The sequence below is a fragment of the Arachis hypogaea genome, chromosome 11 (genome assembly GCF_003086295.3).
Source record: "Arachis hypogaea cultivar Tifrunner chromosome 11, arahy.Tifrunner.gnm2.J5K5, whole genome shotgun sequence".
Lineage (NCBI taxonomy): Eukaryota > Viridiplantae > Streptophyta > Magnoliopsida > Fabales > Fabaceae > Arachis > Arachis hypogaea.
Window position 1 is genome coordinate 48,986,222 of NC_092046.1, and position 16,596 is coordinate 49,002,817.

A 16,596-nucleotide genomic window follows, 5' to 3' on the forward strand; every position below is an offset into this window, starting at 1 on the left:
TCACAGCTCTTGCTGTGGCCAGGAAAGGTCTTCCTAGGATGATGGATTCATCCTCTTCCTTTCCAGTATCCAGGACTATGAAATCAGTAGGTATGTAAAGGCCCTCAACCTTTACTAATACATCTTCTACTTGTCCATAAGCCTATTTTCTTGAGCTGTCTGCCATCTCTAGTGAGATTTTAGCAGCTTGCACCCCATAGATTCCCAGTTTCTCTATTACAGAGAGGGGCATGAGGTTTATCCCTGAACCAAGGTCACACAGAGCCTTAAAGATCATGGTGCCTATGGTACAAGGGATTATGAACTTTCCAGGATCCTATCTCTTCTGAGGCAATGTCAGTTGATCCAGATCACTTAGTTCATTGATGAACAAGGGAGGTTCAACTTCCCAAGCATCAATGCCAAATAATTTGGCATTCAGCTTCATGATTGCACCAAGAAACTTGGCAGTTTGCTCTTCAGTAACAGCCTCATTCTCTTCAGAAGAGGAATACTCATCAGAGCTCATGAAGGGTATAAGGAGGTTCAATGGAATCTCTATGGTCTCTAGATGAGCCTCAGAGTCCTTTGGTTCCCCAGAGGGAAGCTCCTTATTGATCACTGGACGTCCCTGGGGGTCTTCCTCCTTGGGATTCACGTCCTCTCCTCTCCTCTCAGGTTCGGCCATGGCGCTTATGTCAATGGCCTTGCACTCTCTTTTTGGGTTCTCTTCTGTATTACTTGGGAGAGTACTAGGAGGGATTTCAGTGATCCTTTTACTCAGCTGGCCCACTTGTGCTTCCAGATTTCTAATGGAAGACCTTGTTTCATTCATGAAACTTACAGTGGCCTTAGATAGATCAGAGACTAGATTTGCTAAATTAGAAGCATTTTGTTCAGAGTTCTCTGTCTGTTGCTGAGTTGATGATGGAAAAGGCTTGCTATTGCTAAACCTGTTTCTTCCACCATTATTAAAGCCTTGTTGGGGCTTTTGATCCTTCCATGAGAAATTTGGATGATTTCTCCATGTTGAGTTATAAGTGTTTCCATAAGGTTCACCTAAGTAATTTACCTCTGCTATTGCAGGGTTCTCAGGATCATAGGCTTCTTCTTCAGAAGATGCCTCTTGAGTACTGTTGGATGCAGCTTGCATTCCATGCAGACTCTGAGAAATCATATTGACTTGCTGAGTCAATATTTTATTCTGAGCCAATATTGCATTCAGAGTATCAACTTCAAGAACTCCCTTCTTCATAGGCGTCCCATTACTCACAGGATTCCTTTCAGAAGTGTACATAAACTGGTTATTAGCAACCATGTCAATGAGTTCTTGAGCTTCTGCAAGCGTTTTCTTTAGGTGAATGGATCCACCTGCAGAGGTATCCAATGACATCTTTGATAACTCAGATAAACCATCATAGAATATATCCAGGATGGTCCATTCTGAAAGCATGTCAGAAGGACACTTTTTGGTCAACTGTTTGTATCTTTCCCAAGCTTCATAGAGGGATTCACCTTCTTTCTGTCTGAAGGTTTGAACATCAGCTCTAAGCTTGCTCAGCTTTTGAGGAGGAAAGTACTTGGCTAAGAAAGTCATGACCAGCTTATCCCAAGAGTTCAGGCTGTCTTTAGGTTGAGAATCCAACCATAATCTAGCTCTGTCTCTTACAGCAAAAGGGAAAAGCATGAGCCTGTAGACTTCAGGATCTATTCCATTAGTCTTAACAGTATCACATATCTGTAAGAATTCAGTTAAGAACTGAAAAGGATCTTCAGATGGAAGTCCATGAAACTTGCAGTTCTGCTGCATCAGAGAAACTAATTGAGGTTTCAGCTCAAAGTTGTTTGCTCCAATGGCAGGAATGGAGATGCTTCTTCCATGTAAATTGGAATTAGGTGCAGTAAAGTCACCAAGCATCTTCCTTACATTATTATTATTTTCGGCTGCCATCTCCTCTGCCTGTTCGAAAATTTCTAAAAGGTTATCTCTGGATTGTTGTATTTTAGCTTCTCTTAATTTTCTCTTCAGAGTCCTTTCAGGTTCTGGATCTGCTTCCACAAGAATGTTCTTATCCTTGCTCCTGCTCATATGACAAGGAAGAATGGATAGAAAAATGATAATAATAATAGAGATTCTCTTTACCACAGTAAAGAGGATCCTTATTGTTAGTAGAAGAAAAGAAGAAGAAATTCGAACACAGATAGAGGAGGGGGTTCGAATTTGGTGATGATGTGAGGAAGAGATGTTAGTTAATGAATAAATAAATAGAATAAGATGGGGGAGGGAAAATTTTCGAAAATTATTTTGAAAAAGAGTTAGTGATTTTTGAAAATAGTTTTTGAAAAATGTTTAGTATTTTTTTTTTTCGAAAATTTTTGAAATCAAAAATAAAAATAAAAATAATTAGTTAATTAAAAAGAAATTTTTGAAAAAGGGGAAGATATTTTCGAAAATTAGAGAGAGAGAGTTAGTTAGGTAGTTTTGAAAAAGTTAAGAAACAAACAAAAAGTTAGTTAGTTAGTTGAAACAAATTTTTAAAAGATAAGAAGTTAGGAAGTTAGAAAAGATATTTTGAAAAGATATTTTTGAAAAAGATAAGATAAGAAGATATTTTTGAAAAGATATGATTGAAATTAGTTTTGAAAAAGATTTGATTTTTAAAATCACAATTAATGACTTGGTTCATAAGAAATCACAAGATATGATTCTAGAACTCAAAGTTTGAATCTTTCTTAACAAGCAAGTAACAAACTTCAAATTTTTGAATCAAAACATTAATTGTTATTGTTATTTTCGAAAATTTGGTATAAAAATAAGAAAAAGATTTTTGAAAAATATTTTTGAAATTTTCGAAAATAACTAAGAATTTTGAAAAAGATTTGATTTTTGAAAAAGATTTTGAAAAATATAAGATTTTCAAATTGAAAATTTGATTTGACTCATAAGAAACAATTTGATTTTAAAAACTTTTGAAAAAGTCAACTCAAATTTTCGAATTTGATGAGAGAAAAAGGGAAAGATATTTTTTTTTATTTTTGAAATTTTTATGAAAACATGAAAATTATGCAATGCATGAAATTTTTAGATCAAAACAATGAATGCATGCAAGAATGCTATGAATGTCAAGATGAACACCAAGAACACTATGAATGTCATGATGAACATCAAGACACAATTTTGAAAAATTTTTAATGCAAAGAAAACATGCAAGACACCAAACTTAGAATTCTTTAATGCTTAGGCACTAAGAATTCAAGAATGCATATGAAAAACATGAAAAGACACAAAATAAAAAATCATCAAGATCAAACAAGAAGACTTATCAAGAACAACTTGAAGATCATGAAGAACACTATGAATGCATGATATTTTCGAAAAAATGCAAGATGCATATGCAATTGACACCAAACTTATAATGTGACTCAAGACTCAAACAAGAAACAGAAAATATTTTTGATTTTTTATGATTTTCTAATTTTTTTGGATTTTTTTTTTCGAAAATAATATGAAAAAGAAAAAATAAGGATTCCAAAATTTTTAATATGAATTCCAGGAATCTTGCATTCTTAGTCTAAAGCTTCAGTCCAGGAATTAGACATAGCTCACTAGCCAGCCAAGCTTTCAATGAAAGCTCCAGTCCAAAACACTAGACATGGCCAATGGCCAGCCAAGCTGTGATATATGGAATTACATGCATTGAAGTTATTAGTTGAAGCCTCAGTCCAAAAGAATTTAGACATGGCTTTACAGCCAGCCAGGCTTCAACATGCTTCATGAAACACTAGAATTCATTCTTAAAAATCTTGAATAAAATTTTTTGAAAACATTTTTATTTTTTTATTTTTTTAATTTTTTTTTTCGAAAACAAAGGAGAAATTTTTGAAAAATATTTTTGAAAAATTTTTGAAAAGAAAACAAAAAGAAAATTACCTAATCTGAGCAACAGGATGAACCGTCAGTTGTCCAAACACGAACAATCCCCGGCAACGGCGCCAAAAACTTGGTGCACAAAATTGTGATCTCCAGGCTCAAACAAATCCTAGTAATGGCTCCAAAGCTTGGTGCTCTGATCTTAATTCATAATATGTCACAACTTCGATACAACTAACCAGCAAGTGCACTGGGTCGTCCAAGTAATACCTTACGTGAGTAAGGGTCGAATCCCACGGAGATTGTTGGTATGAAGCAAGCTATGGTCACCTTGCAAATCTCAGTCAGGCGGATTTAAACATGATACTTTATTAGATTAAAATAAACAATAAAAGGGATAGAGATACTTATGTAGATTCATTGGCAGGAATTTCAGATAAGCGAATGGAGATGCTTTTCGTTCCTCTGAACCTCTGCTTTCCTGCTATCTTCATCCAATCAGTCTTACTCCTTTCCATGGCTGGCTTTATGTGATACATCACCACTGTCAATGGCTACTTTCGGTCATCTCTCGGGAAAATGATCCAATGCCCTGTCACGGCACGGCTAATCGTCTGGAGGCATCACCCTTGCCAATGGCTTCATCTTATCCTCTCAGTGAATAATCTGCTCACGCACCCTGTCACGGCACGGCTATTCATCTGTTGGTTCTCGATCATGCCGGAATAGGATTTACTATCCTTTTGCGTCTGTCACTAACGCCCTGCAATCGCGAGTTTGAAGCTCGTCACAGTCATTCAATCATTGAATCCTACTCAGAATACCACAGACAAGGTTTAGACCTTCCGGATTCTCTTGAATGCCGCCATCATTCTAGCTTACGCCACGAAGATTCTGGTTAGGATATCTAAGAGATATTCATTCTAGCTTATTTCATGTAGAACAGAAGTGTTTGTCAGGCACGCGTTCATAGGGGAGAAGGATGATGAGCGTCACACATAATCATCACCTTCATCACGTTCTTGGGTGCGAATGGATATCTTAGAAGCGAAATAAGAAGAATTGAATAGAAAACAGTAGTACTTTGCATTAATCTTTGAGGAACAGCAGAGCTCCACACCTTAATCTATGGAGTGTAGAAACTCTACCGTTAAAAATACATAAGTGAAAGGTCCAGGCATGGCCGAGAGGCCAGCCCCTCTGATCTAAGAACCAGGCATCCAAAGATGATCAAAAGATCCTAAGATGATCAAAAGATACCTAATACAACAGTAAAAGGTCCTATTTATAATAAACTAGCTACTAGGGTTTACATGAGTAAGTAATTGATGCATAAATCCACTTCCGGGGCCCACTTGGTGTGTGTTTGGGCTGAGCCTGAGTGTTGCACGTGCAGAAACCATTTGTGGAGTTGAACGCCAGTTTCTGTGCCAGTTTGGGCGTTCAACTCTGGTTTTGGATCCTTTTCTGGCGCTGGACGCCAGATTTGGGCAGAAGGCTGGTGTTGAACGCCAGTTTACATCGTCAATTCTTGGCCAAAGTATGGACTATTATATATTTCTGGAAAGCCCTGGATGTCTACTTTCCAACGCAATTGGAAGCGCGCCATTTCGAGTTCTGTAGCTCCAGAAAATCCACTTTGAGTGCAGGGAGGTCAGAATCCAACAGCATCAGCAGTCCTTTTTCAACCTCTGAATCTGATTTCTGCTCAAGTCCCTCAATTTCAACCAGAAAATACCTGACATCACAGAAAAACACACAAACTCATAGTAAAGTCCAGAAATGTGAATTTAACATAAAAACTAAGGAAAACATCCCTAAAAGTAACTAGATCCTACTAAAAACATACTAAAAACAATGTCAAAAAGCGTATAAATTATCCGCTCATCAGCACCCCTGGAGCAAACCAACATTTTCGCCAATATTTGCCTCAAACGTGAGGTCAAACGTTGGCGCCAATTTAGCATAAAGAAGAGTCCCTGATTGACGAGTTAATTGAGCCACGTTTGCGCCAACGTTTGCCTCAAACGTTGGGCCAAACGTTGGCCAAAGGAGTAGCATGGGGGAACCACGTTTGAGCTCACGTTTGACCTCAAACGTGGAAGACAGCAACTTGGCCGAGCTGCATAATGTCACACAAGGGACGTTTGAGTCAACGTTTGCCTCAAACGTTGATTCAAACGTAAATGGTTCATGGCCCGGTTCACAAATGGATTTCTTTCCAACACCAAGAGCAATCAACGGAGGCTACTATCAACCCAATTTCATCAAGACTAAAGACCCAATTCAAGGCTTAATGATCATTTGAAGAAAGTGTATAAATAGCTTATGATTTGAAGTTTTAGGAGAGCTTTTCTTTTAGTTTTGCTGAGTAGTTTTTGGAGAGCTTTTGGTTTTGAGTTGTTTTGAGTCTCTGAGTCTCGGGGAAGGAGAATTGAATTCTCTTCCTCTTAGTTTTCTTATTTTCAATTTCATTTACTTTTTGTCTGAATCTTGGGTGTTAGAGAATTGAAGGAATTCTGTTTCAATCTCACCCTAAGATCCCTCTGTTTCATTTACTGCACTTTCTAAGAAATTTATATTTGCATTCCTTTCTTCTACTGCTTGATCTTTACTTTTCTTGCAGTCGAATTCTCAATTTGGATCTAGGAAGGCATTGAGATCTAGACTTGGTTATCTAGTCTCTTGGGTCCTGAGATCTACGTTTTTCAATTTCAATTTCCTTGTTTCGTTGCTACACCAAGTTTATTTTCATTTTCATTTGAGATCCAGTTTAATTGAATCCATCTTTTACATTTCTTTTTGTTGAATTTTACTTTTCCCTGTTTAATTTCTGCAAATCCACTTCCCAATTCCCTTTATAATTCAAGCAATTTACATTTCTTGCGTTCTAAGTTTCTGCCATTTAATTTCTTGTTCTTTAAGATTCAGCTCTTTTTCTTTTTGTTCCCTTTAATTTCCTGCAAATCACCCACTCCCCTTTACATTCTATGCAATTTAATTCCTGTCGACACAATTTCACACAATCAACACTTGTTGCTTGACTAATTCAACCGCTAAACTAAAGTTGCTCAATCCTTCAATCCTTGTGGGATCGACCTCACTCCCGTGAGTTTTATTACTTGATGCGACCTGGTACACTTGCCGGTGAGTTTTGTGTCAGATCGTTTTCTGCACATCAGGAATATAAAACATGAGTTATTGGCAATCTGAAGCACTAACTCAGTCTTCCCAACTTCCTGCAGCATGCAGAGATCAGGAATCTGCAAAAAATTCATCACTGCCTTCTTATGCAATTGAACATATTAAGCCAAAAACAACATGGAGTCACCTATACATACGCTCCACTTTCACATGTACTGTGATAAGGGGAAAACTTTTGACATATAACATACAAAATTTTGTGCATTCCTTCCATATAGAACCATACTCCAATACTCCATCCATTCCACAACATCTATTATTTCAATCTTTATGCATGTCAATAAAAACTTGCTTTCACAATATTAATAGCAAAAGATGACCTGATTCTACCCCAAAAATAAAAATCCTGAATTGAAATTATAACCTCTTTTATATTCTCTATTTACACTCCATTAATAAGCACAATTAAGGTAAGAATGAAAACCATGAGTCTTTGCCGCTGGTATACTAACATGACTGGAGGAACTATAACTGCTTTTCTCAATACAGTTTTATATACATCCAAGGGCTCGAACTCGAGACAAAGGGAAAAAGGATGAGCTTACCTACCACTTGAAAATCATTAATGTAATATGCAGCAAAAATTAAACTATTTTCCACTAGCTGAAGATGATTTCTAATGTTCTAATCTAAGAAATAAGAACTACCTGAACAGTTTAAAAATCAAATTTGTTGGGCTAATACTTATACAATAGTATCCTCAACCTAAAGTAAGCAACCAAAATGAAAAAGAAAAAATGATTTGACAGGTTATGCATGACAACTATTAATTGGGAATTCATAGCAGCAAATACAATGCCTTATAAACAAAAACATGAAAATTTTAAATGGTTTAATTATGAAAATATGCACTAGAGGAATTTTAGGAAAACAAGAAAATCAATGCATTCAAAGAAACCTTTAAAGATGCAAGCTCCTTCAGTCCCATTTTAACTGAAAGCATACTCTCGATATTTCCTTCTCTAGTAAGATCATTCAAGTCTGGAACAAGTTTGCTCCTCTTATCTGGGGCTTCATCACCTGCTTAAAACTGATTATAATTATATCTGGAAAAACCAAGGGTTCATGAAACAGAAAAGTAAAAATTATTACTAAAGAAGAAATAACACGAGAACATATTTATCCTATAATGCTGTCAAATTAGTATGAAATGAAGAATAAGAAGTCTTTATTTCATGCCTTTTTCCTAACATTCCTCCTTAGCTTTTTGTCATTTATATTTAAAGGTGAACTATTTAAGAATGTCAACAGAGAACAAGTAGACAATCATTTAGTAAACCTCAATCATATACCAAGAAAGAAATAAAGCAAGTAATTGTTTCTCAAGCTCCCTAACTCTGGCCTCTACTTCTTTGTATCTCTCTTCCTCAACTCTGAGCTATGTGTATCGGTTTCAACCAAGGTTAGTACTATAAGCATCAAGAGGGATAAAGAAATAATATTAAAATACCTTGTCAAGTATGCTTTCATTCTCTTCGTGGAGCATATCAACCTGTAGACAGAGAAGATACCTCAATTCGAAACATACAAATCCTCTTTTATGGGAAATGCATACCAAAGGTGCGGTACAAGAAGCAACTAACCTCATCAAGAAGTGCAGAAGCATCACGGTTGCCTCTTGAATCTTTTGGTTGAACAAGGCTAGAGTCAAACGGGAACCTGTAGATATTCTGCTAAACTGAGTTACATGATAATGCAGATAGAGGAGCTCAAAATTGCTATTGCAGTTTTCATATTAAAATATCCAAATCCAACTAAAGAAGCATTCGCATCATATCAGAACTAGAAATAAACAATGTAATGTAGAGGAATGAGCCAGAGTGAGGGTGAGAGTGGTAGTTAGTTAAATTTACCTTTTATCCTTTGGCTTATTGGAACGAATGAGAGGGTCGAGCGGAGTTGGATATTTCCTCCACATATTCACGAGTGCGAAAAAAAACGTTACTAGGCAAGGTAAATCACCTTAAACAAGAAAACTAGCAAGCACTTATGATAACACTAAGACCAGGTTCTGTTAAAACAATATCAGATGCACTACGAGCAGCATCCGTGGCATCGGCGACAGCTATACCAATGTCTGCCTTCTTTAGAGCAGGTGCATCATTCACTCCATCACTAGATATTCCACAGATATGTTTCCTCACTTGCAAACGCTTCACAATCTTATACTTGTGTTCTGACCAAAAATATAAAACAACAATCATATTAATACTTATTCGAGTACACGTGAAGTCCCCGGGATAATATCGAGACATACTAGGAAATACACCAGCAAATCCATCTGCTTTTTCGATTAGTTCATCAATAGGCAAGGCAGCAATGGATTCATCCTTGTCCTGTTCAAGTAAACCAGATGAAGGGTAGATATTGGTACCCATTCCCAAGCGTCATCCTGTTTCCTTTCTTATAACTAGTTGATCACCTGATAACAAAAAAAGGAAAGATATATAAATGATTATATTCATTTCTAAAGGATACTTTGTGTTGCCCAAATTCTTAACTGTCATGATAATCAATACAACAGCCAATTCCCAATCTTTGCAAACTTAATTACAATGATTCTGTACAATAACACAACCAAGTCAAAGGTGTTGACTATGGACCTATAATCATTTTGACATTTACTCTGAGATTTAGTGCCCTCCGTATTGTTTCGGCACTATCATGTCTAGGTGGGTCAAAGAGGGGCATAAGGCCAATAAACTGCCATGGGCCTGCAGCACTTTCTTTCCTTCCATCGGGAACTTCCTTTATGAAATGGAGAAGTTAACATAATCATACCATTTCTACTATCTTAAAATATAAGCAAGCAAATATAGCAAATGACAATGTGACGAATTCATCAATTACCTGGTATGCTACAGCAAGAGATCGCAGACCGCGTTCTGCAAACTTATCAATCACTGCATGAACTCTGTGTTCGATGTCTGATTTGTTGTGGGCAAGGTGTAGGATCTAGCCATCATGTTACAACTCAATGAGAATAAAAAAGACAAAATATTAACAGTTAACTATAAAAGTATATAAATGATGGTAAATTACCTGTTTAGTGCACCTTTGCTTACTCTATACATTTTACCATCTTGATCAATATAGGTCAATGCAGTCCTCTTATCAGTTGGATTGAAAGGAAGAAAATGTACTTCTTGCATACCTGCACGTGCCTTTGGTATTAATCAGCAAGCAGAAAAAAAGAAAAAACAAATTAATAATAATAATAATAATAATAATAATAATAATAATAATAATAATAATAATAATAACCTTTAGCGTGATAGGTTCAAGCCACACAAAGAGAAGCGATTCCAGTTTGCTTATTCATTAAAACAAATCACACAGAAATTGAATTAATTTAAAATAATTGAAAAAGAAAAACGAGAGAGAAAGAAATAATGGAATTACCTGCCAGAGGATAAAAAGATTGGAAGTCTTGACGGTAGATTCTTCAACCTCAGCCTCAGGTGTGGAAGAGCAACCACCTCTGATTATTTTATTGGCCAAAATAGCTCAATTCTAGGAGAGAAGACCTAACATTCATAATCATTAATCTCAAGTATGCATGGTTTACAAGACTTGAAGGATTTAATATAAAATCAGCATTAATTAAAAAAAACATGATCTAAAGGACCTAAACTCCCAAATTGAAGAGAACAAGAAAGAAGACAATGAAAATTTAACTTACAAGTAGAAAGCAACTGAGGAGGCAGAATGAAATCCAAAGATTCAAAGTATTCAGAGATTGAGATGGAGACAGAGCAAGACTGAGAGATTCATAGCACTGAGAGTGAAAGTGAGAGTGAGAGCATGCAATGCTTACGGAGATCTTCCGGCGTGGAGAACTGGTGGCGACCGGTGGGTTTGCTCTTGAATTTTTCCCTTCTCATCGCAATTCCGATTCAATCACTCACGCACACTACGATCAGATTCGAATAATGCAACTCTTCTTCTGCACGTAATTTTTGGGAACAAATTTAAAAAAAAAATTCAGAACAAGCATGAAACGAAAATGAAATAATCAGAATTGAGAATAATCAAACCCTTGAATTAGATTGAGATTGAGAAAGATTCCAAGGAGAACAAATCACGATCTAGAGATAGAGAAAGAGAGAGAGGAAGAGATTGTTTTGGAGAATGATTTTTTTTATTCTTGATTTCAAAGGAAATAATGATTGTGAGCACCGATTGAAAGCACTGAGCGAGAAAACTGAAAACATGCAATGGTTCGTGAGAGGGTTTTTGGGAAACTATGAACCCCTTTGTGTTTAGGAATAAGAATAGGTAACATTTCTTTAAACTTTTTAAAAAAATTAACTATATTTAATAACATTTCATTGTAAATGTTATCTTAAATATAATTTTATCTACAATACTAATATTTTAACAAATGTTACCGAAAGTCTAAAATATAGTAGTGACATCCCAATATATTTAAAATCAATGTTCTTACTGTAATTTTATTACTTTAGAGAAGGAGAATTTCTTTTATGAAAATAAAAATAAAATAACTTAGACAATAAAAAATTTTCAATTATTCAACAAAACTACTTGAAAAAAGAGCAAAATAAACATATTAAAGAATCAAATGGGAGTTCTAGCTTAATGGATTTTTTATCTTATAAAATTCTCATTTTTCTTTGTTTTTTTTATGTGGAAGTAACTTGTGATGCCCCTCTTTCTAGCTCCTCCACTACGAGTAATCGAGAAAAAATTAAGTGAGATAAGATAAGACACTACAACATTTTTAGGTTGAAGCAACATTTAAAAAGTGTTGCCTAAAGGCTGACAAAAGGTTGCTTTTGATCTATGGCAACACTTTTGGACCTAAGGCAACGATTTTAGGCGGCGTTGCATATGCAGCCATTGCCTTAGATCAAGGCAACACTTTTTTGTTTCAAAAGCAACGCTTTTGAGAGCAACACTTGGTAAGTGTTGCCTTTGGTTGAAAAACAACAACACTTCAAAGGTGTGTTTGAGACAACACTTTTGCAGTGTTGTCTCTTCTCTCGTATTTTGGTCACTACTAAAAAGTGTTGCCTATTTGCAATAAAATACAACTCTTTTACGTGTTGCTTATAAGTTGGAATTTGCAATCCTTTGAAATGTTGCCTATTAGTTTTGAATATGCAACCCTTTAAAGTATTGCCTTTTCTTTTGGATATGCAACCTATACAAGTGTTGCCTTTTCTTTTGGATATACAACCTATACAAGTATTGCTTTTTCTTTTGGATATGCAACCATACAAGTGTTGTCTAATATTCAAAATATGCAACTAATAAAAGGGTTGCCTTTTTTATAAAAATAAAAATTAATTTTGTAATAAAAATACAAAAAATAAAATTTACAATAAAATTTTTTGTTCATACATGTGTAATTATTTTAATTAATAAATAAATTTGTGCACAATAGAAAAAAATTATAAAAGAGACAAGATAACTAATAATAAAATTCTAATTAAAATAGATATTAAAAAGTTCAATTAGTATTTCAAATACATGTTTATCAATAATTCTCAACAAAATAATAAAATTATTGTCTAACAATAATTGTTATAACAAAATAGTAATTAATATTTATCAAAAAAATGTCAATCTACTTGCCTATTTTATATCCATGCTTGACTTGTCCCATATGCTAAATCTGCAAATAATACAAAATAAAAAATAAGCAACTTACCATTAAAACTGAAAAATTATAATAAAAATTTCTTTATGATATTAATTACTATAGATATAAAAGCAATAAATAGGTTTAAAAAACTCCTTCTAAACAACAAGAGTGAAAGGTAATAGGACCTCACCTCTGGAGATGTTTCTTATACATGAATATTAAATTGTACATTCCCCTAACAAATATATATATATATATATTCATGAGCAGTATTTTTTGTAGTTTTTCTAATAGAATATTTGTTAAAGCAAAATTAGCAAGTCACCATCTTAATTCTTATAAATACATGATTTCTTATCATTCAGGACCAAATCCGGCAACTTTTCTTGCTACCTCATTAAAAAGTGGTTTTAGAAGTTCTCCGAAATTTGTTATCGAAATTGCATGAAACTTTGAAATAGATACTTGAATCACTTTAATCCAACAACAAAAATTGTAATTTCTTCTTTGTAAACTACCACTTCTACTAACTTCGCTGGTAGCCTAGCTAGCAAAAAAACAAGAGGAACTCCTAATCTAGTAGCATTGATTGAATCCAAAGGAAAATACATTTATTGAAAGAAACTGGGAATCTTAATATTGAATTTTGTACTTGATCTCTAATAAGTAGAATGAGTGTTTTTGTTAGCAGAATCTATGACAAACACAAAGCTCTTGAACAATTGATTCTATCATATTCAGCATATATTAATCAAATCAATAGCATATATTAATCAAATCAATTGATTCTATCATATACCTCAAAAATACACATATATATGATAGCCAAGGAAAAAAGCTAGATGCAGATCTTGCAAATTTATATTAGATCAGAGTCCAAACAGAACAGTTCTATTCTTTGGAACCACTAACTGAGGACATATTAGAGGATAGCCTTGAACTGTTATCTTCTCAAACTTTATCTTCAGGTTCATCAAATGGATAGAAGTAAGGCTTAGGAGACATTTTTAGTAAGTCTTCATCTTGTCCTATGGAAAGTGCTTGGATTGTGTAAAGAGAGATCATAGAGATGGAGACAAATTAAAGTGCTATAGCAATGAGATAATGACACACAAAAATAGTTTCTGCAAAAGTCTAGTGAAGGCCATCATGATTTGTCTAAGAACAAAATTTTCAAAAGTAGAAACAAGCAAGCAACATAGCTACGCTAAGAAATTGAACTGGCATACCAAATCAGAACAACTGAATATATTTATTTATATCTACAATAATCTTTTTGTAATTTTAATGCCACAGGTTAATTACTTTTATGTAAGATTAAAACACTGAAGATAGAAAACTAACTTTGACGCAATGGCGAACATATTAATTGTTGAGATCTGTTCACCAAACAATCAAAAGTAGAAATGAAATATATCAAATTTCACAATAACTTTTTCTAATAATAAAAAATTATAAATATATTTATTTATATCTTAACAACTCCAGAGAAATGTGACAAACCAATTAAATTAATTTGCAAATTTAGATCTAGCTGAATATATCTTAACATCTCATAAGATTAAATAAGAGAGGAACCTGAATCAACTCCTGCCACTCTTCTTTTGGTAAGAGATGAATGGCGAGCAGAAACTAGAGAAGCTTGAAACATCAACATTATTACCAAAAATGCTACAATAGCAACAACAATATTATTAAAATTAGGATTCAAGGCACGAAAATGGAAAAGAAAAAAGAATAGGCAGAATCATAGGTACCTGTGAAATAGTAACCGGTGGTGATGAACGAACGCGAGCAGAGGGGATCGAAGCTCGAACGCGAGCGAAGAGGCTCAAAGCTCGAACCCGAGCGGAGAGACTCGAAGCTCGAATCGCGAGCAGAGAGGATCGAAGCAAGTACAATATTCTGACCCCCAAACTAATAACTTCAGACTTAATCAATGATCTAAGATATCGTTCCACCACATTAGCATATTAAATATCAAGACTAACAACTATTAAAGACTAAAGAGAATAGCTAGCTAAACTGCCATAATTTGTCATGATTATTGTAAGAGATTTATATATAACTGGTAATGATTAGTGGATGTTTGATGCAAGATATAAATATAAGATGAGGATTTTGTATTTGTAATTTGTGAATATGAATGAAAGCAAAGCAATAAATGAAAGTTAATAAAGAGGAGGAAGGGGGGAGGGAAGGGGAACCTGATTTCTGGAGAGGCCAGTCTGCCACGCCAAGAGATGCTTATCTGCATCACTTGGATACCTGAGAAAGAGACCAGAAAATAACATCAGAGTCCTTTCCATAACTGTATAGAGAGACACCAAGCTTTCTATATCCCAGCCCCAAACTTTGAACCCTTCTTTCCTTCAATTCATTCCCATAACTGTATAGAGAGACACCAAACTTTCTATATCCCAGCCCCAAACTTTGAACCCTTCTTTCCTTCAATTCATTCATTCATTCATGGAGCTCGCTGGTCTGACCTGGCCTGGGCTGGGGTGGGCGTGAGATTATAAAAGCAACAAAAAAAGATATACTATATTACCTTTATCATCATATCATTTTCATCTAATTACCTTTGTTTAATTTTTACTTATTTGCATTAACTACTCACAAGTAGTACCAAAATTAATAAATCAATTTACTCCTTAAAATGATAATAAAAGGAAAAACAAAATAAGAAACTACTCACAGGTATTGGAGTCTATCTAATTGGCCGAGAGTGGAAGGAATCACCCCAGAGAATCAATTATTGGAAAGATCCAATGTCTGAAGCTTTGGAAGGGTTCCAAACTCTGGCAGAATTTGACCTGAGATATTGTTGTTCTACAGTAACCTCCCATAACGTGGAGAATTATGCTTAGGTTTCTCAGAAGGTGATACAAAATCCAATACTACAGACATGAAACCAGTAATTGTAATAACCAAAACAAGAAGAAAAATAAGATAAACATTATTACATGCTGGGATCACATCACATGTATGAGAAAATGATGCATTGACACTATTGTTTTTCAAATCCACCAAAGTCCCCCTTTTCCTTTTAGTGTTGACTTTTAGTTCAATATTTTCAATCAAACACTTGTTTTATTACTTACAAACCAAGTTGGTCAAGAAAAGATTAGTGTCTAACCATTGTGCTGAAGAAAACAACAGAAATGGTACTAGTGATCATGATGGCATTCTCACGCAACGTAGTGTGGCCTAGCCTTGTAAACTGCATGTCAAAGATTCAGTTTATTGCTAAACCAGATACAGATTTAGTTAGTATTGAAAGCTAGCCATGAAGTTTGATTACTTCATCTGGTTGTAAGCAAGTACTATAGAAACAGCACCTCGCATGAGACCAGACCACCAGATTGTGACCTGTGAAACAAGATCATAGGAGATAAGAGTCATGTACCAAGGAAGGCTCTGAAAAGAAATTGAAACAGGAAAAGAAAACACATACTTGTTGCTTCATGTCAATTTTCACATGTGGGGATTTCTGGAGCAAATTGGATAAGAATGAGAGAGGGAAAACAAATGCTGCTCTTCCAAATAGGATAAGTCCTAGAAGCACTGAACTGATCCCAACTGATTTTCCAGGACTAATGAATCAAGAGACCAAAAATGTTAATTAAAATTTTCACGTTTTACAAAGTTTATTAATCTAGAAATGTTAGTATTACCTTTGGCTTATGAATCGCCACTTCTCTATGTCCAGTGCATCCATCCCAACATAAAGGAATATAAATATCTCAACAATGAATGACAATGTTGCAAAAACATGCCCGCAATAGGTTAATTCAGATCAGCAATCTCATAATAAATCAAACATGTTGAAATTTTTGACGTACTTGGTTGTGACTCTTGAAAATAAAATTATTAGTATTAGAATTAATTGCATCAATAATGAATAGACATGGAAAAATACCTCCATTAAAAT

The 16,596-nt window shown here is 34.7% G+C and overlaps 1 non-coding gene and 1 pseudogene across 1 annotated transcript; one reads left to right on the forward strand and one right to left on the reverse strand.

Moving 5' to 3' along the window:
• Nucleotides 1-1,426: 1,426 nt before the first annotated feature.
• Nucleotides 1,427-1,534, forward strand: LOC112724569 (small nucleolar RNA R71). The gene has a single exon (XR_003163725.1). It is a non-coding gene; the product is annotated as a small nucleolar RNA R71 (small nucleolar RNA).
• Nucleotides 1,535-9,030: 7,496 nt separating this feature from the next.
• Nucleotides 9,031-16,383, reverse strand: LOC112721343 (plasma membrane ATPase 2-like; annotated as a pseudogene).
• Between the last annotated feature and the right edge of the window lie 213 nt (nucleotides 16,384-16,596).